This window comes from Megascapheus bottae, chromosome 13, assembly GCF_031878675.1.
Source record: "Megascapheus bottae isolate mThoBot1 chromosome 13, mThoBot2.hap1, whole genome shotgun sequence".
In the NCBI taxonomy this organism is placed as follows: domain Eukaryota; kingdom Metazoa; phylum Chordata; class Mammalia; order Rodentia; family Geomyidae; genus Megascapheus; species Megascapheus bottae.
This window is the reverse complement of record NC_143521.1, coordinates 41,378,474-41,399,514: the sequence shown is the minus strand read 5'-3', so window position 1 is coordinate 41,399,514 and position 21,041 is coordinate 41,378,474. Positions and strand designations below refer to the sequence as shown.

The 21,041-nt window shown below is 34.6% G+C and overlaps 1 pseudogene; it reads right to left on the bottom strand.

Annotated features, from left to right (window-relative positions):
- Positions 1 to 410: 410 nt before the first annotated feature.
- Positions 411 to 1,402, bottom strand: LOC150055888 (FUN14 domain-containing protein 1 pseudogene; annotated as a pseudogene).
- Positions 1,403 to 21,041: the final 19,639 nt, after the last annotated feature.

Below are 21,041 nucleotides of genomic sequence, written 5' to 3'. Positions count from 1 at the left end.
CAGGACAAACAAATGAAAAAAAAAAACCCTAGAAGCTAAAACAGAAAAAGTTATTTTTTAAACTGCATATACATGTGTGTGTGTGTATATATATATATATATATATATATATGCTTTAGACTCACTGAAGTATTTTCTTTGATGAGCTTTCATTGAAATGGAGTTTTTATAGAAGCAAAGTAAGTAATACAAGAAACAAGCAGTTCTTACATTTTTCCTGTTACAGGGTATTGGCAAATTGATGTTCTATGATTTCTAAGTCCTTACACAAAAGAGAACTAGAGTTCTTTTGTTGATTTTGAAATCTTTTAAAACAAAGTCCTAATAGTCAATCCACATAAAATCACATTTCACTGGATACTACATTACAAAGCCTAAGTTAAATCAGCTTAGATAAACACGTGGTAACTTTTCACTGGGCAATAAATCCAGTAGATCTTCTCTGTATATATGCCTAGACATTCAATGGATGTGTTTTAAAGGCTAGTTTTCAAACAGATGCAAACTTATATTTAAAAAAAATGACAAAAGCCACCTTGTCTTGCCTAAGTAGAATATTATTCACATACCACCAAAGATGGATACAGCAGCACATTTTTAGTATGTTAACCTTCAGTTGACCAAAAAAAAAAAAAAAAGCGAAGTGCTGAGTTTGATGTTGTCTCAGGATTCGTCTCTCCTTGCTATGGAGTCTTTGGTGGTTTTGGCTGCTGAGAAGTCATCCCTATTTTTCTCCTCCTCACAGTTGGAGCCCACCATGATGGACCAGCTTGTCCTTAAGATGCAAGGCCTATCACAAATCCGCCCACAAACCCCGTGGACACCACCATGTTCTGTCTGATGAACTCGGTTGCCTCTCCCACCATGGTGTTGACGTGGGGCGCTGCTTTATTGGCTCGCTTCTGAATCTGCCTCTTGGCCTGGCTGACGTCCTTCTCCACTCGCTTCCAGTCGATCTGCACGTAGCCACTGTGGCTGGCAATCTGCAGGAGGAGAAAGCCGCCGCCCACCGCCGTGGCTGCCAGCTTCCCAACCTTCTGGAATAAAAATCCTGCGCACCAGCCCGTCACACCGCCCAGCACAACCCGGGTGGCCACGGAGTATTTTTCTACCATGGGTCCTGAACGGTGGCCAAACACTCGATCCCACCAGCTGTGCCCTCTCGCACACTCTGACAAATCCAGCAGTTCATAAGCGTCGTCTTCCCTTTCATACTCTTCGGGAGGTTTTCGGGGAGCCATGATACCTCCAGCAGCCAGTTCTGGGGCTCTCTTTACTCGCCTTCCTCTCCCCTGCCCTTGAGGGGGTCACTCTAGGCCTAGGGCAACGTCTGTGTCCTCTCCTCGCCCTCCTTTCTTCCTTTTGCACCCCCTTCCTGTCAGCTCTAAGGATGAGATTCCATCTTCCGTTAATTTGACTCCAAAATGCTTTCTTAGTAACTTTGCTCCTTTTTTATGGTTCAGATTTACAGATCAAAATAGTTACTTTGTAGGCCACGACACGTATGGGAATGTCATTCTGCTCACAGGGAGTCATTTTGCTTCTCTCGTTACCATAGATGCAAAATAGAAAAGAAACAATATGCAGAAGCAAATGAAAAAGAAAAAAGAAAACTATTTGTCATTCGATTAGCTATTACAAATGATATAACTGGTGATTAAAATTATTTACTATCTCATCTATGACATATAAGTACCTGGTGACACATGCATTTTATAAATTGAAATACATATTTCTGTCATTTGACATATCATATTGTCAATTCATATGTCATAGATGTGAAAAGGATTTTTTTTGGCTCGGTTTTTCAGGCATATTTTATAAATACCAGCCATCAGTAGCATAGCAGTGTAGGTTTGTAGTGTCATTGGATGTTTTTGGTTTGAAAAAAAAATGACATGTATATTATTTAAAATATTATTTCTAATTTTATAACAGTTGTGGCTTAACTGTTTCTAATAGAAAAAAGCAGGCTTTAAATGAATTATTTTTCTCATAATTTTGCCTGCTGTTGATTCCAGTCATTTCCCTCTTATATTCAACAACAACTTGTTAGGCTCAATAAGGTAATAGTTTGAGCAATTGAAACTCCATATGGAGTGTTTCTTGCTGACAGCATGGATTCTTGTTTTAGTGCTCTGATCTATTAAAGTACATATTATGATCAAAGCGATATTTACTGGTAATCAGTAAAGCTGCAGAATGGCAGCTTTATGCAATAATTGCATGATTCAGATAAAATTAATAGAGCTAACATGAAGAAGAATTGTTTTGTAATACCCATTGAAATAGAAATGAGATTGCAGAAAATCTTTGCGTTTATGTCAAAGGCATGGGAAGACTTGATTTGGGAAATTAGGTATAAAGTCATAAAACCAATGACCACCTGTTTCAGTATCCAACCTACTGAGGATTCTCTTGCTGAGGCCTGTTAAACAATGGCAACTGCTTCTTAAAATACTCAATGAATGTGTCTCCGAATCAGTCAACTATTGAAGTTTTATTTGTAAATTACATAGTAATTTGATGAGTATACTGTAAAGAATAAATAAATCTCCCAAGCTGCTCTTCAATAATAAGTACTATCTATTAATTATTTATATTTTGACTTAACATGTTAGGTATTTAGGTATTTAGTTATGTAACCTAAAAATATTGCATGTATCATCTATCATTTTCCTTGGTGTGTGTGTGTGTGTGTGTGTGTGTGTGTGTGTGTGTGTGTACATTTAACTGCACTATTCTTAGTTTTAGGTAAGTTAAAATGTTTGAGAGACATTTTGTTGGCCTTTAATCATTGATTACATAATTATTAATCTTTTAAGTATGACTTTGCATCTCTTTGGGGGCAATTGCAGTATTGTAAATTAAATCAAATATATTTCTTTTTTTTGGGGGGGGGTGTTGGTCATGGGATTTGAATTCTGGGCCTGGGCACTGTCACTGAGCTCTTCAGCCCAAGGGTACTGTCCTATCCTGGAGCCAAGCCCCACTTCCCATTTTCTAGAGGATAATTGGAGATAAGAGTCTCAGGTCCTTTTGTGCTGGGGCTGGCTTTGAACTGTGATAATCAGATTTCAGCCTCCTGAGCAGATAGGATTATAGGCATGAGCCATCATATCCAGCTCAAATATATTTCTTCTAAGCAATTTTTTTGTGCTAATATCACTCACTAAATACATATGAAGGTTGGATCTCTTCAAGAATGGTATTAAAACACGTGTTGGAGAAGGATCATGTGAGTTAACGAAAGCTTTACTTTGATCCAAGTCCTAAATCATTTAGCAATCATTCACTTGATTAATCTTCAGTCTAAATCCGTAAACTGAATAAGTGTATTGCCTAGGTTTGTACAAACAAAACTTAGTTGGGATGAAGAAAATTCAAATATCTTGTTCTAGAGGCACTAAGACAAGTAGATGATGGAGAGAAGTTAGAAACACAGCATTTTCTCACCAGAGCTGAATTTGTATTGCCTAGAAAAAGGTTCATAATTTGTGTTAAATCTGGAATCAAGGTGTATATCTCTACTCAATTGGCCTGTAATTTTCTGGCAAAAGTAATATAGCTTATCAGATTATAATTTCATGAGCTATTGGATGCAGTGTTACCCATAAAATTATGTTTTCATGTTTCCAGAATTCATAAATATATATCTTTCTAATAATTGCTATGTCTGTGTTTTTAAATAAAGTCACTATATTTTCTGGATAGTGAAATTATCTTTGTGCTCTTAAGTTGAATTAACCTGTTCTATTAAGAGAGAAATAAAATTTAACAATAAGCTCAGTATGCCACTTGCTTAATGTCAGTTATTTATTTCCAAGAAGGAAAATAAAATAAAATCAAGGGGAAAGAGTCTAAAGAGTTGATTTCACAGAATTAATAGGGGTAAAACTGTGTTAATTTTTATGTGAAAAGAAACAGTAAGTCAGTATATTACTGACTTTCAACAATAGGACTGTAGCTGTTTGTATAGAACTAAAAGGAAATTGGTAAGAAATCCACAGCAAAGAAAATTTATTTACCCTTTGAATGTGTCATAGATAAAACGATCCAGATTATAGCACATAAATCCTTAATTCTATAAGACTAAGAACTGCTAGTATGTTGAATACAAATACATCTGTTTTATTACAATAGAGTTTACATAAAGTATACAACGTAAATGTGCAAATGTTTCCATTCTCATTATATTTTGAAATGTCACTTTGCCAAATGCCTACACTGATATATTTCCAAATATTTACTTCGAAAAGTATCAACAGTCACTCTCAACTATGCAAAGGAGAAAATGAAGTGTTTTATTTCTCTACGAGAGCATACACTTCAATTCACACTCTGGAAAAATGCCTTGAGAAGTGTTATTTGGAATAATCAGACCACAGAATTAAAACAGTAGACAAAGCATTTAAAAAAAAATCTTCAGAAAAAGTGGCTCAGCAGTGGTTACCACATGTTAATTAAAACATTTCTGTTCATAGAGAAATTGCAAATAGCGTACAACTAGCATAAAGGCCAAAACAATTTAACGGGTGTTACACAAAAGAGGATGATCATACAGAGAGGAAAAATAAATCAACTTTGCTTCTGGCTGAACTTTGCTGTTAGCCTTGTTAGCTCAGAAGCCACCTCTGCTTTTCTTGTGGCACAGTCATTTCATGCAGCAAATCAAATTTGTCTGATAGCAGCACTTGAGAAGGGCCAGACATGAAACTGTCGGGAAGTCCGAGTGTAGCTGCCGCTCACCAATGGTGCACGACTGGATTGTGATGTGTCATTGGAATTTGAGCTTCAAGATCTTCAAAACATTTATTTCTTCTGCATTACCTGACTTGACTGCTGATGCTGAAGTATCCTACTGGTAGCATGGCCCACAAATATGCTTGTCAGAAATGTGTGATAACTCCTCAGCATTTTACCCACAGGGTCCACATAGTTCTGCCTACTTCCTTTGGTTTGAGCACAGCCTATTTGCCAATCTTAAGAGCATTTGGTCATCCACTCAAACTCTGAGAATTGCTTTGCTGCACTTGTTCTCTCTTTTTTGCACTCTGTTACTGTAACATGCAGTCTTGCATGAACAGTTAGAATGTCCTTAATATGTTTCCTGCATTTCCACTGCAGACTCAGAGTTAGGATATGAGAAGCAAGAAAATTGCTGTGGATATATAATGTTCAATAGCACTATAAGTTATTAAGCTAATTAATTTATCATATTTTTATCAAACTTAAGAATTCATAATTCCAGTACCAATTAAAACCATTAAATAAAACTTTGTATGTGAATAAAATTTTCTGATTCTTTGTCAAACACACCATCATTAAATACACTGATATGTTCTCAGCAGCTAAGTACAATGGCTAAGTTAATAGATATATTTAGTTAGATTGTTATACATTCAGTTACATTCTCATGTACGTAGCTGTTGACAGCATCATGTCATCTTTTGTGTGTGTGTGTGGGGGGGGGTCCTTGGCTTTGAACTTGGGCTGGGCGATGCCCTGAGCTCTTCAGCTCAAGGCTACCTACCCTACTGTTGAGCCAAGCTCCACTTCCTATTTTCTAGAGGTTAATTGTAGATAAGAGTCTTCAGGTCCTTTTGTGCCAGGGCTGGCTTTGAATCTTAACTCTCAGATCTCAGCTTCCTGAGTAGCTAAGATTATAGGTGTGAGCCACAGTGCCTGGCATCATGTCATCATTTATCTCCATGTTGAGTGTGAAATACACTTAGAATCCTATAACTTCAAGAAATATTGACAATTTGGCAGACTATGAAGGCTTTTTGGAAACTTCAGATTGCCTTTAGCTTTCTGTCTACTTCTAGAAATCTTTGCCCTTGATCTTTCTGAGTTCAAGGATTCTTCTTAATATACAGGAAATAAGAGACTGTTATTTTAAACCCTCATAGGAACACCTCAGGAACATTGTGGTCTTTAAAAGCTCACATTGGCAAGAGTTTTCTGTAAACAATAGAAATGATGACAAATTAGAAGAATGCTTTTGGTGAATAATATTGTGATATATTGGAAGGGGGGAAATGACATATTCAAGCTCTGTAAAATTTGATGTGGTACTGAATAGATAAGAATTATGAAATAGAATTAAGGGATTGCCCAGCATTTGCATAGAAAATTGTATCTTTCCTTGTACTGTTCCACACCTTTGCAACTCTTCTGACTTTTTCGTTACCTCCCTTTGCTATTCCTATGGATACATTCCACCGAGAGTTGCTAACACCTCCAAGACATGAATAAGTGAATCAATTTCCATAAATGATGCAGCCAGAGGAGTAAATTCAAAGATTTGGAAAGCAGCCAGCTCTCTAGGTTTGCAGCAATGCTTCCTGCATTGCAAATCTGCTGTACTGGGAGCATAAGAAGAAGTGGAAACAGCAAGCCTTTAGTCATTTTGCAGACTGCAGGCCTGCCATGAGGCCACCACCAGCAGGAGAGCTGGAGGGTGCCCTTTAAAAGGCCCAGATGTACTTCTAACCATATGGCAAAGCTGTGGAATTGGGGGAAATAAAATCAGCAGCTGGGTTACCTGTAGTGCCCCAGTTAGAGCTCAATGACTTTTGTATTATCTAAAAGGGCAAGGGGAAAAAAAAGAGTATCAAAAAAGAACTAATAATCCTTGAGAAATGTTCATAAAAATTTAATTTCTTGTTTATTTTTATCTATTGTAACTTAACTCAGTCAGTCTCTCTTAGATGTATGGTTCACTCTCATTGGACCAATGAATGTTGATTGAGAGAATCAGAAAAAGGAGCAAAGGACAAGAAAATGAGAGCAGTTCTTAGATTTATTTTAAGATTGTCTCATATTATGAGCAACATTGATGATGTAATATTTTGTGCTGATGGGAGTTTTATTTCACACGAATTTTATTTCTGTTATGTTTGTGTTCTTTACAAAACCATTAAAATATATTAGTTTCTGCCCATGGAGTATTTACATTACTATTAGAAAATGTTCTAGAAAATGAGTTGGTTCTATTTATGCAATTTTATTTTTAATGTTATTATATGAAACTTTCAGACAGATTAGTTATTTGTATTGTGTATGTAGATATCATCACACCATATCTTATCACATATGCACTATTTTATTTGCCAAGATCAGCACAGTAAGGATCTGGTCCTTTTAGAGTTCTCTGTACTCATTTAAAATTAATTTATATATCTTATTGAGTCACACAGCATATTCACAATAATGTCATTTTCTGCAAAACTAATAAGATGCAGAAATATAAATTATTTTCCTCATGCCGGGAGTTTGGCCTAGTGGTTAAAGTGCTTGCCTAGCATGCATGAAGACCCGGGTTCGATTCCTTGGTACCACATATAGAAAGAAAGAAGCTGGAAGTGGTGCTGAGGCTCAAGTGGTAGAGCTCTAGCCTTGAGAAAGTCCAAGGACAGTGCTCAGGCCCTGAGCTCAAGCCCAGGACTGGCAAAAAAACAACTTATTTTCCTCATGGCTTATAAGGAAAATAAAGTCAGAACAAAACTGAACACAATCCAGAAAAACAACTAGGGGCCATAAAGACAAATAGAGTTTTCTTCCTTTCTATAAATAATACTAGCCAAGTTTAGTCAAATATAAAAGTACTTTCAAAGGGTTGAAAATAGTAGTACTTGCTTGTCATCCTAGCCAGGCATAAGGTAGAAACAGTTGAACCATAATGGAGGCTGATGTGACCAAAGTCACAAGAACCTTCCTGAGAAACAAGTAGAAAGAATGAGGTATGAATCAGATGTTAGAACACTTGCTTAGCAAATGTGAGGCACTGAGTTCAATTCTAAGTACCGTCAAATGACAAATATGAAATAATAAATCTTAGTAGCTAGCATCTGAACAGTGAATGAAAGTATTAGCCTGTTCTTATTTCAGCTAGGATAATATGTAAATGATTGATATAAGAATCTAAAACCCCAAAGCCAATTTCAGACAAGATACTGATTCTTAATAGTGTTCTCAAAATATAAATCTATAAGAGTTATCATAAATTTCCTTTTACTATTTTAATTCCTCATATATAAAACTCAATAAAGCTCATAAATGGTTTTAGAAATCAAAATGCCATGCAGCTTCAGTAAAAATAAAAATTAAACAGAGAGTTCTTATAAGGAATCCATGCATTGTTATTGACTAATTGTCTTTTACTAGACAATTATTCATCTCATCGTTTCTTATTTTATGCCAAGGTAACTTATGACTAACATTGATCCTTAAAAGTTATCTTTTAATTTCCTTCTGTTGGGAGAATTTCTCATTCAGAGAAGGACATCAAATTGCACTATAACAAGGCAGACCCTACCACTAGAGGGATGATTAAAGAAGAAAGAGGGATATAGTAGAGGAAGCAAATGGATGAATAGCAATCAAATTGAATGAAAGTTCACTGTTCTCACAAAACTTGAACAGTTTCTATGCCATTATTTTACAATTGAGTAGGAAAGGAAGACAAGAAAAAATGGAATAGAACCTAGGAAAAATTTATCATATGGAGAAGATTTAGTGAAATTCTAAATAATATTTATTGTCTTTCACACAATAATCCACAATAAAAAATAAACGTTTGAACTAACAGTTTTAAAGAAACATCAAATATTCCTATGAGAATTCAATCATAGTTGCTATGGATAAAAAAGGAAGGAAGAAAGGAAAAAAGGAAAGACTCAAAGAGAATCTGATTGTAGCCATTGAGCCATACATTATCTAGAGGTAAGAATTTTCAAATCAAAATGCAATATATTATACTTTATTATACTTGAATAACACCATTAATCACAAAATAGAACATTTTTATAAAGTTTATTCTGTAGAAAGGCACAATTACCTCATAGTTAAAACAAAAATCTCAGCCAAAAAGTCAGTTCCACATGGCTTCATTTCTCAGAGGAGATATGGATTATAACAATGTTCTCTTTGGCCTTACATTTAAAGTAATTTCATAGAAATTATAGGGCATTCTCACAAATGCTTAGAGTTCAATCATCTTTTTAATCTTTTACTCCTTGCAATTCAACTTTTTCAATAGTTTCACTATCAATAACTAGAATGATGGCTTTAAGAGAATCATACAATATAATGTAGTCATGTGAAACCATAATATTATATTGTAAATTCTTTAAATTATTCCTGGAATAAATTTAACTCCATTCTACCTAGCACATATTTTTCCTACTTATATAATGCTTATATACATTATACAGACAAATATGTACTATAATTAAGTAAAGTGAAGTAAAATTTAGTATCTTTCCAAAAGTGCATTGAGAATCAATCTCCAATGCATTCCTCATATACATGAAAACTGCATCAATATTCCTTTCCTTTTGCAAGACTCCAAGCCTTCAAATCCAGAGGTGTGAGGTGTTTTTTTTTTCTTCAGGTGGTGTGATGTGGGTCTTAGGAATAAATAAGTAAAATAAGTGAATTTCAATTAAAACAAAAAAGAGAAACAACTACGATGCTATTCTGCAACAGCAGCAGCTGAACAGTTCTTCAAAATGTAGATCTATGCCTAGCTGAACCAACACTGTGGAATTACAATTTTTGAGGTGGGGTTCCACTTCTCCTTTCTCCTATTAGTAAGCTAAAGATACGATTATTCTTGATTACAATAAACTCTTAATGATCTAATTTTCTGATGTTCTCTTGAGTATTGTTCCTCAAATGGATAAGAAGGAGCTCTGATTTTTATTCTATGACTACTCTTCATATTTCAGAACTCTGGTATTTCAAAGGTTTAAGGGCAGATGAATGAGGAGAGGAAGAAGAGAGAATGCATTTCAATATCCTGTGAAACTAAGAAAATTGAGGGACTCTGTGGGGCTAGGAAGGTGATGAGAATGAAGAGGACGACATGAATAAAGATGAATTGAACTCAGGCTAATTCATTGAGTGAGGACTTGTTTGTAAAACTACTTAAACATAAGTAGTTTTTTAAAGTCTTTAAAAAAACTCAAGGAAAGCTGTTGATCAATAGAGGTGGATGAAGGAAACTAGCAAAGAAAGTGGATCCTGGTGGGGGGAGGGAAATGGGGACCAAGCCATGAGAAAGGGTATCAATGAATGGGACATAATGCACCTTCCATCTGGCGAATATAATGTAACCCTTCTATTGACTACATTAAAAATTACATGAAAAAAAAGAAATCAGATTCTGCTGATAAAAGTGTTGGTGAGAGGAAGTTGGGCTAGCACAAAGGATGGAGGAGGATGAATACTGGGAAACAATTATCTGCCACTGTTGAAACAGAACAATGAAACCTATTCATTTGTTTCCAGGAGAAAGGACACAGGGACAATGATAAAGAGGATAGGATGCATAGGGATGCATTAAAAATATGTGGAAAGAAAACAATGAATTTCCTCACATATAATTAATATAAGCTAATTTTAAAAAGAAGCCATGATCTTCATTGTGAGGTGTGTGCGTGCGTGTGTGTGTGTGATTCTTGAAAGAAGGACATCATCAATCATCATGGCCCTCACACAATTCTTTCCCAAACCGTGACTTCAGCCAAGGGCAAGGAACAAATTAAACGTTCCAGTTCTGAAATGGGCAGACAGCTGTTACCTGAAGGAGCCTGGGAACCGAGCAGAGTAATTGGCACCTCGGAAGAACCTGCTATTCTATATGTACAGTCAAGGCAACTAGTTCATAGAATTCCTGTCATGCATGGAATAATGAAAGCTCCCATAGGCTAGCCTATGAAATTTCACCCTGCATGGTTACCAGGACCAGGAAACATGAAAGGAGATAAGTACTTTCCACTGGCCTACCCTTACTAAACAAAACACAAAATGTCTGTCTATTGAGCTCTCAGAAACTCCATTGCCCGCCCATAGTTTGACTGTGATTGCAGAAAGAAAGTGATAATGCATAAAAGATCCACATAGAAGTTTATAAGTGAACACAATGATGTCTAAACCAAAATTATAATTGATACTCAGATATAAATATGTATATAGGAATATATGAGTATGCATTCTTTATTTATACACTAGAATTTATAATTATATGAAAATAGAGTTATTTATGCACAAAGTATAGTATCTTGTGATTATATGACATTACTTTTAGGTTTCTTTGTAGATTTTAAAAATTCTTTACATTAAGTTATCTGGATTTCTTTTATAAATTTTGTTATATTTAAGACATATCTGCAAATAGTTTACATTAACTGTTGGAAGAAGGTGTTGATACTGTATAATAGCCTTTATTGTCTCAAATGTTCAAAAGTAATGCAATTCTAAAACTAATGTGAACTATAGATATATGTACGTATTTTGCACTTGAAATGGAGAAAGTAGGAAAGATATCATTTGTTTCTTAGGAAAAAGTATTTTAAACATTTTAATATCATATATTATAATATGCTTTACATATGAATAAAAAGAATTCATTAATCAGAACAAATTTTGGGTAATGTCTCGTGGAAAAAAGAAGCCCCACAATATCTTGGATACTGTGGTGAATTTCCTTTTGGGTGACCCTGAACTGATAATGATGCATGACGTTTAAGAAGAATCATCAATCTTGGACCATCCCAGTAGCTAGCAACCAGAGTGTTGATATTCATGACGTCGTGATTACATGTCTGAAGTGCTTGGACTTCGGTTGAATTAAGGGACATAATAAGGTCTCAAAAGATCTAACAACAGAGAGCAAAGTCATTCAGGCTGTCAGGAAATTAGAAGCATTTATCTTGTCTCAAAAGCAAGAGTTGATATATTTCTTTTAAATTACAGAAAGTGCAACTACGTGTTACTCACAGCCTCTTCTCTAAAAGAAATCTTTGGTTGAAATTTCTTAGAAATCAAAAATTTCTCAAAAGCTAAGCTATAATTTTTACCACCTGGACAGAAAATAGACATAGTAGTGTGCAAAATTTCAAAATGTTTATTTTAAAAGCCTTTTATGACACAAGGATATAAGCTGTGCACTATGATATTATGTAAATAGTAAATATTGTAAATTCATCTCTAAAAGTTTTGAAAAATATTAGGTTCACACATTTAAATGATGTAGCTCCTGAGAAGAATTCAGGTTATGATGTAAAATGAATGTTTAAAGTAATTTTCAACCATGATCTGAAATATCTTTTTGTAAAAATCCTAAGGATTATTTTTCTACCAGATATTATTGCTGTAGATATTAAAATTATTTTCTACATTCCTGTATTACATTAATTACCAGAAAACTAAAAATTTTATCATTTTGAATCACTAGATAACTTTGAAAAAAAAGTACCTTTCCTTGTGTGTCAATTTTATCATGAGTAAAAATGGAATATAATGACCATTAAAATCTCTGTGATAATTAGAAAAATACAAATATACTTGAAATATTAAAAAAAGATGTGTGTTCAATAAGATAAAATTTTCACTTTGTCTACTTTGGAGGTCCCATGGCATGATATATTGTCTTGTGAATTTGATTTTAGCAGACTGATTTGAACTGACTAGTGTCTGTCTAATACTTAGGGTTAAATTTAATGAAACGAGTTCTTTATTTTATTTAATAGTGTTGTAAGTCAATTGGTTACAATGTGATCTGAATGAAAACTGGTAGTCAGTTTTTTCTTTAATTTCAGAAAGACATAACAGTTTTTATGTTGCATATTGTAAATCATTCTCCATAATCTCATGGTCTTTTCTTAGTCAGTATGACTTTTTATAGGAATAGAATCTGCTTAAATTTTAAATATGACTCAATTAAAATGCAATCTTATTGAAGAGATATTTCATTTTCATACAGTTTAAAGAAAAAGAAAATACTCACTAGATGTGTTGACACATCACCATTTATATAACTGACCCAACAACTGCAATCATGCCTATTATATGATTGAGATGCAGGTACTCAACTTGAGCTTTTCAGAAGTTAAAGTTTACCTGAAGATAAATTAAGATGTGATATATGCAATCACACATGCATTTATCAAAGAATTTACTGGTGACATTAAGTATTGCTATAAATAAATCCATTTCTTATAGAATGAAATATTAAATTTATTTATCTTGATTAAAGGAAGAAACACATTTCAGAAACTTCAACTTAGCCTTCCACACTATAATAACTCAGCACCAGTTCCAGGAATATTAATTAAAATATGTGCTTTGGTACTAGAAGGTGAGTATTAAAAAAAAACAAAAAGCAAAACTATGGAGTGCAAACTTCAATGTATATGTTGATTCAGTCTATATAACACACTCTTTTTCAACTTATCACTTGATTCCTAGAGAATATAGATTAACTCATTTTTCACATGTACATTTAACAAGTGTCCTGAATTAAAGTATCCAACCAATTCCACAGAAATGGGCATCAGATCAAATCTGGCTTGAATGAAAATACTTAACTAAAACCTAAGTTTCTTCATTGGGATATTTGCCCCAGAAATTCATTTCTCCATTTTGACATGAATTGAATTGTGCCCTCATTTAAGTAGTTCCATGGTTAGTGTCAATCAAGTTGATTATAGAGAAGCTATATTAAATATCTCTGCAAGTCTTCATAATAATTTCACACAATTTTCATTCATCCTCTCCAGCAAGTCTCATAATTATGGTTTCTCATCTGGAGGTGAATTGTTATCCTTAGCATCTATCAGTTTGGGTTTATTAATTCCATTTGGATATTAATGAGACCTACTCTGCAACCACCTCTCTTCTTTCACACCTGACATTTAAAAGACAATAATGTCAGCACGGTTCATGTACCTATATTACTGATGGTCATCAGAAAAGGTGTGTTTTTGTGACTGGCCATATAAAATATAATCATCTGGAAGCTCTTTTTATATAAAATTCCAGTATTCTTACTTTAATATCACTTCATTAGTACTTTTCTCTTCTGACTAAGCAGCTTGGAAAGATCGACTTCACCAAGCTTCACCAAACTTTCTCCAACTGCTAATATTTCCCCTCCATCCAATTGACTCCAGATCTTTGGATTATTTATTATATAACCATATACTCTGAACTACAGACAAAACATCTAAAATCCTATCTCAGCTATAATTCTGCTGGCTTCAAACAGTACAAGTTCAACATTTCCTACCATGTTTTTGTTTATAAGCTCTTTTAGCTCATTTTTATCAAGCTAAGCATTCTCTATTTGCATATGTTATAAAAAAGTCTGATTTTGAGGGACACAACTTCAAGGGGAATGTTACTTAAGGTCTGAGACAACTGAGCAAATAATGTACCTGGGTATTCCATATAGGTGGCTCCAGTCTATGTGTTATAGACCAATTTTGATAGAAGAAAGTCCTAACGTTTTAACATAACAAATCTGTGAATATTAAAATATATCTAGAAGTTGTCACTCTGTCCCATCTCTAGTCTGATGGTCAGTAGTTTCTACTCTTGACTGAACAAATCTTAATTCTCATAGCCCTTAACTATGTGTTACCCCTCAGAAGTCTCCCATTGTCCATCTTTGGTTGGGTTAATTAAAATTTTATTTCAATATTTTATTTTCCCCAGTATTTAAAATAACATCATTATTGTACCTAATGAGCTGAAGTTTTCCATCATAACACATGTTGGCTCTAAAAGTAATCCTGAGCTTTTAGAATAATATATTCCATTGATTATATTTTATTAATAATTCACTTACCATTTGAGATGGTGTATGCCTTTTCCACCAGGCAATTAATACTAATCCTAAATTTTCATTTACCTCTCTTAGTAAAATTTACATTTTTACAAACCAAACACTAGACATACACTAAGAAAATTAAATTTGCAAGACATATATAGTAGGCAGAAATGGTCAAGTAAAGTAGAATATAAAATAGACTGACAGCTCTGGTGGGGAGTTTTGAGGAAGAAGATTCTTGGATGTGTTGTGATCTGAGCAAAGGTGTAACTGAGTTATAATATTCTGATGGAAACTCTTGTATCTCATTGGGGCAAATCTGTTTGAGTGACCTTGTTTACTGAAACATTGCATGAGAAAAGCCTGAGGATTCCCCATGGAATTTAGTGTTGTATCTGAAGGTGCAGCAGCTGGAATCATCCATAAAGTACAGAGTTCACAGCAGGTCTGAGAGGCACATTGCCATGGAAGTGACATATATGCCTCCACATTTTCTGCATAATGTTATGGACTTTCCTCTTGCATGTCAGCTTGAGGGTATTAAGCTAGTATTTCAGAGAGACTGAGTCAGAAGAATGGCCTGGAAGACTACGGATCAAAAGGGAATGAAAACAATCCGGGGGGAAGCTCATGAAAGAGACAGCAGCTGTGGTCTCAAATGCATTTCTCTTACCCCATAATATTTTTTATCATCAACCTTGCTTACATCTTAAAGTCATCCACCTGTATAAAATGTTACTCAAAGGAGCAATTTGTCACTTTGAAATATTTGATGTGAGAATCTGGAGAGGAAGACAATGTGCCATAGGGGAAAAAAAAGGTCTTTGAATTCAATCTCTGCACAAAAAAATAGATGTATTGCCCTCAGGAGTCATTGACTCCTCGCCCTTTCATACTATTCCTCACTTGCCTTATTTCACACTTCCAGTGTCTCCCATTTATATTTTTAACTCGCTGTTTGCTTCCTTTGTTCCTCTGCCTTTTCAATATTTTTTCTGCAAAACTTCTTTTCTAGGTTCTTCATCCCTCTAGAGTATTGGCAAGAACAAAGCTGTATATTAATCCTGGGGAATGGAAGCTTAAGATTCACATACTAAGAAGTATGCCCTGATGTTGCTAAAATGCCAAGCTGTGCCTGGCTAATGACCTTTGGGACCACGTGTATGCTCCCATGCTCAATATATGAATAGCGGCGGAGATCAGTCTTTTGAGATTGGTTTCTGTATACCACCAGAAGAAGAAATCATTCTTGCATTACGGGTTGCTTAGTTCAGATAGTCTGCTGATTCTCACTTTGCAGTGTGAAAATTGCTTTGTCAAAAATAATTTCTTAGTCTTGAGGAAAACAAACTTGGGACCTTGTCCCTATCTGAGAAATGTACCACCAAGGTCAAAATTTATACACATAAAGTTGGATTTTAATTGAAGCTGAAATTGTACCTATCTGTCGGGGTTTTTTAGTCCTCGGTCCCTCCCAACCCGCAAGAGGGATACAGAGAACACGCCCCAACCAGGACAAGCTGAGAAAGGAGAGGGACCCCACTGACTGCGCGCACCCTGCACCCAGCCTTCCCTTGCCAGAGGACAATCATACCTGTCAGGGAGACTCGTCAAGGCAGGAGCTCCTTTATTGAGGAAGCACATTCAGCTAATATAGGGGTGTAGGAGCCTATCAGCACAAAGGTGGGCAGGATGGGGGAAGTCCACGTGTTTACTCTTACTATAAGTCTCAGCAAAGAGTGAAAAAGCAATAACACATTCATACCCAATGGTAATCAAGTCTCAGCAGAAAGTGATTCACAATACCAACAATATAGCTCAAAGTTAGGCATGGCGTTCATACATGACAGCTCATTTCTTTGTGTCGTTATCTTACTCAGTGATGCAGATTGATGGGCCAGCCTGACCCTGCACTCGGCTCCCAACACCTATCCACAGAGACTATAGAGTTTTACAGTGTGAATTTCTAAATGAACATTGTAAAATTTAAAAAGATATCAACTACCTTTGTAGGAATAAAACTTCATCATATACATCAGTAACTTAGCAGGAACATGTGGCATTTGTCAAGATGTAGCTCAGATCACAGGATTATAGCAAGTTGGAGACAACAGTTGCTTACATTGACCTTTCCTTGAAAATAAGCTGGTTCGAGCTGGATATGCAGGTGAACTGGACAATAAGTGAACTCAGTCCAAAAACTGAAAATGAGGCTGAATTCAAGGACTTAGACCGAAGATTCTAAGAACAGAATTGAAAGTACCAAAACTCAGAGAAGTGAGAATAAGGAGCTAAAAAAGTTATGATCTGTTTTTTTAAATGTATTCTTCATCTTTATGACTCAAAGAAAAACTTGAACAAAATGTCTTCTTTTATTTTATTTTGTGTGTCAAAAAATTCCAAAGGAATATGGTTACCAGAAAGAGGAACAAGGTAGAGGTAGTCACATTAGAGAATTAGTTTCTGACTGAAAACCTTCTTCCCTTTCCTTCTTTGTGTATTCAGTGATTTTTCACACATTTCTCATATCACTAGGATGATAAAATGGTGTTCATCTTACCTGACCTGAATCTTCTTCTTCCTCCTTCTCCAACTTCTCAGGTCAACTTTATCTTTTTAGTTTATTTTAAAACAGATTTATTTTTATATTATATATATATAGTGTATATTAGTGGGTTAAGGTGATTTTCCATACCTGTACACAACATACAATGCTTAAGTCAGATTAAACTTTTGTCCTCTCAACATTTATCATTTATGAAAAAAACCTTTCAATTACTGTTCGCTCATTTTAAAATTCTGTGTATTTCTTGTTCTAATAGCAAAATGTATCTTCATATTGTTTTATTCAGTAGCCAATCATCAACAGTTTTCCATCTCTCTTCCTTTCCCCTCCTCTCAGGTTTTGGAAGGAACCATTCTAACATCAAACTCTAGAGGTCACATGATATTTGTTTTCCTATACCTTGCTTATGTCACTGTTCATGGTGAATTCTAACTCCATTCATATTCATTTGCAAATGACAGGATTTGATCCTTGGTTTAGCCAGCTTGCATGTCACTATTTAGGTAAACTATATTGTTTTTCATCTATTTAATAGCTGATTGACAACTAGGTAACATTCATTTAATTATAAATCATGCTTCAGGGAACATAGGAGTATGTATTTCAACATGTACTTCAATATTTACTGCAATTCACTGCTGGAATTGTTGGATCATATAACAGTTCTGTGTTTTCCTTAATGATTGCACTAGTTTATATCCCCACTAACATTATGGGTCACTTTTCTCTACTTCCTTGTCAGTATTAGTTTCCTTTAACCTCTTTGATAATAATCTAGTTTTATTGATATGAAGCAGTATGTCATTAGTGTTTTGGTCTATATTTACACCATGATTAGTGATGATTATCTTATCTAAGTCAGACTTTTGAGAGACAAATTATACACAAGCCTGGTGCTGGTGGCGCATGTCTGTAATCCTAACTACTCATGAGGCTGAGATCTGAGGATAGCAGTTTGAAGCCAGTTTGGGCACTAATGCCCATGAGACTCTTGTTTCCAATTGACGGCCAGAAAGCCAGAAATGAAGCGGTGGCTCAAGTGGGACAGCTAGCTTTGAGCAAATAAAGCTTAAGGACAGTACTCAGGTCCTGAGTTCAAACCCTAGAATTGGCACGAAAAACAAAACAACAACAGCAACAAAAATACTTTCAAAATCACCAATTGGGTTTACTATAACACAATGAAGGAAAGTCATAAGTTTTCCTGTCAAGTAAGACTTAAAAGAGTTCCCACTTGGAATATGACAAAATTAAAAATAGAATACTTAGAAAATTAGAGGTATGCAAAGATATATGGATTTAGGCGACAGACTAAGCCAAACAGCCAGACATTAGGATGTATTAGTTGCATTTCATTTGCATTGTCAAAATATAGCATATATCCATAAGCTACTTAAAATGTAGCTGAAAAGTTAATTTCATTGTGAATTTTACTGTAAGAATATTTGTGGGAGTAACAAACACTTCCACGTTTCTAAATCTAATGGCTATTTCTCCAAACATGCCTTCAGCTTCCTAACAAAGAGAGTCACTTGGTAGAAATGTACTCACAAATAGATTATTTTATTTTGTTGGAGACTGTGTTGACATGACTATATAATCAAAATGATGGTTCTGATGGGAACTGTAAGGGCTGGAGATCAGAAGTCTTGAGAGTGTAGATATATTGATGTTAATAAAGTACTTCTAATTACGCATGACTCTTAAAATTAAATGTAGAAAATTAAATACCTACATATAGTTGCCAATATTTTTTTCCTTTAGATTGAGCTTGAAATGCCAGACATATATTGGTTTAAGCTATCACATTCCAGTTAAAGTTCTTTTGATCTTAATCTTACAGTAAGTCTGAGCATTCTTTCATAACTAATTGCTACATATTAAAATAAACTGTAAGCCAGATGTAGTCATCACATTCTAGCATTTGGGAGGCTGAGGCAAGAAGACTGAAAATTCTGTTATTCTGGACAAAATAGCAAGAGTCTGTACAAATTAAATTAAAAACTAATCCAGTTTTAAATGGGGACCAAGACATGTGAAAGGGTATCAATGTATGAGAATTAATGCACCATCTATCTGGCAAATATCATGTAACCCTTCTATTAATTACAATAAAAAATATTTGAAAAAAAAGAATTTATTAACATAGATTTTTACAACACATTTCAAATGACATGTAATCAAGAAGGGAATCTCTATATACAATCACTGGCACTTCTTTCTTAGAAAATAATCAAAATTGGAGTAAGGATTCATATATCATAGATACATATTAAACTATGTAATAAAACATTCTGTCTATAGAGTCATATATATCTATAAGTGTTTATCTCCAATACCATGTCCATAGCATTGGGTATACAAATATTGAGTCCTCGCTCTTGTATATTTGGATCTAATAGCCATATATTAAGGATAGAAGCTGAAATATTTTTAATTATATAATCAACACTCATTTTTGAACAAGAGGAATTTTAAGTGAATTGTCCAAAATCAAATGTCTAATTAATGTTTGATTTAAACTAAAATATAAGAAATTTTACATTTTAGATATACACTAAATTTCTCACGCTATACTTTACTAAATGACAATGTGTTATCGTACATTTCACCTAAAATGTTCTGAATCATCTCCATATTAAAATAGGAGTAAAACACAATCCTATGATAAATTTTGTATAAAGTGATTTGCTATCATTAAAGCCAGTGTTAAGAAAAAGTTAACCGAGGTAAGTATTCCACAAATTTGTAATGAGCATGGGATAGGTTGTTTCAATCTTCCTTGAGGCTTTAAAACAGTTATGTGGCAGAAAATCATTAGAAGTATTTGCTAAAGTAAAAGATTCTCAAATCCAATCCCAATAAAGTCTGACATATTTGATTAGAAAATTCAAGGGGGGGGCCCAGATTATTAACCGCTCTTGATCCTAGCCTAGCTAAGGGTCTTACTTGCAGATAGGCCAAGAACTCTACAAACGGTTGCCACTTAAGTGAAAAGTAAATAACATTTCTGTTAATATAAAAGACAGATATTGAAAAGTTGGAGTGTTGAAGAGAATCAGAGTGCAACATTGCTTAAGAGTAGAAAATGCCTTGATATCAACAGTGATTTTTCTGGATTTGCTACCACTAAAAGGCAGTTTGTCCCTAATTAGTGAAATCAATGTGGTGCTGGACATTTTAACAGTCTAAAAAAAGAAGAAAAAACACACAAGCACAAAAGTACCTGCTCTGTTTATCCTTTACATTTTGGATGTTCTCTCTTTTTTAAAATGTTGGTTCATGGGCTGGGAGATTGGCCTAGTGGTAGAGTACTTGCCTACCATGCACAAAGACCCAGGTTCCATGCTTCGGCGCCACATACATAGAAAAATGCTAAAGATGATGCTGTCGCCCAAGGGTAGAGCTCTAGCCTTTAGAAAAGTCCAAGGATAGTGCTCAGGCCCTGAGTTCAAGCCCCATAACTGACAAAAAAATGTTTGTTCATAAAATCTTGAAAGAAGACAGTGAAATAAACTGAAATGAAATGTAAAGCTCTACAGATTAGGGTTACGGACCTATTCTTCTCCAAATTATAAGTATGTAAACCAAAGAATTTGCCAAGGGGCTATTTATTTTGCTTTTCATAGACAGTGCTCTACAGTGTACTGTTTACCCCTTTGTGTCTCTGTAATATAATCACTTTGTTTAGCCTCATTTTTATTCTCTTTAGAAATGAATTTCAGCTCCCAGTGCTTCAAAAGTATGTATATAAATGAAAAGAAACAAAAATTCATGTATTTTATAAACTTATTTGACAAGAGTAAGAGAAAGTACTTACTTGATTCTACATTATAAGATTCTTATGTGTAACTT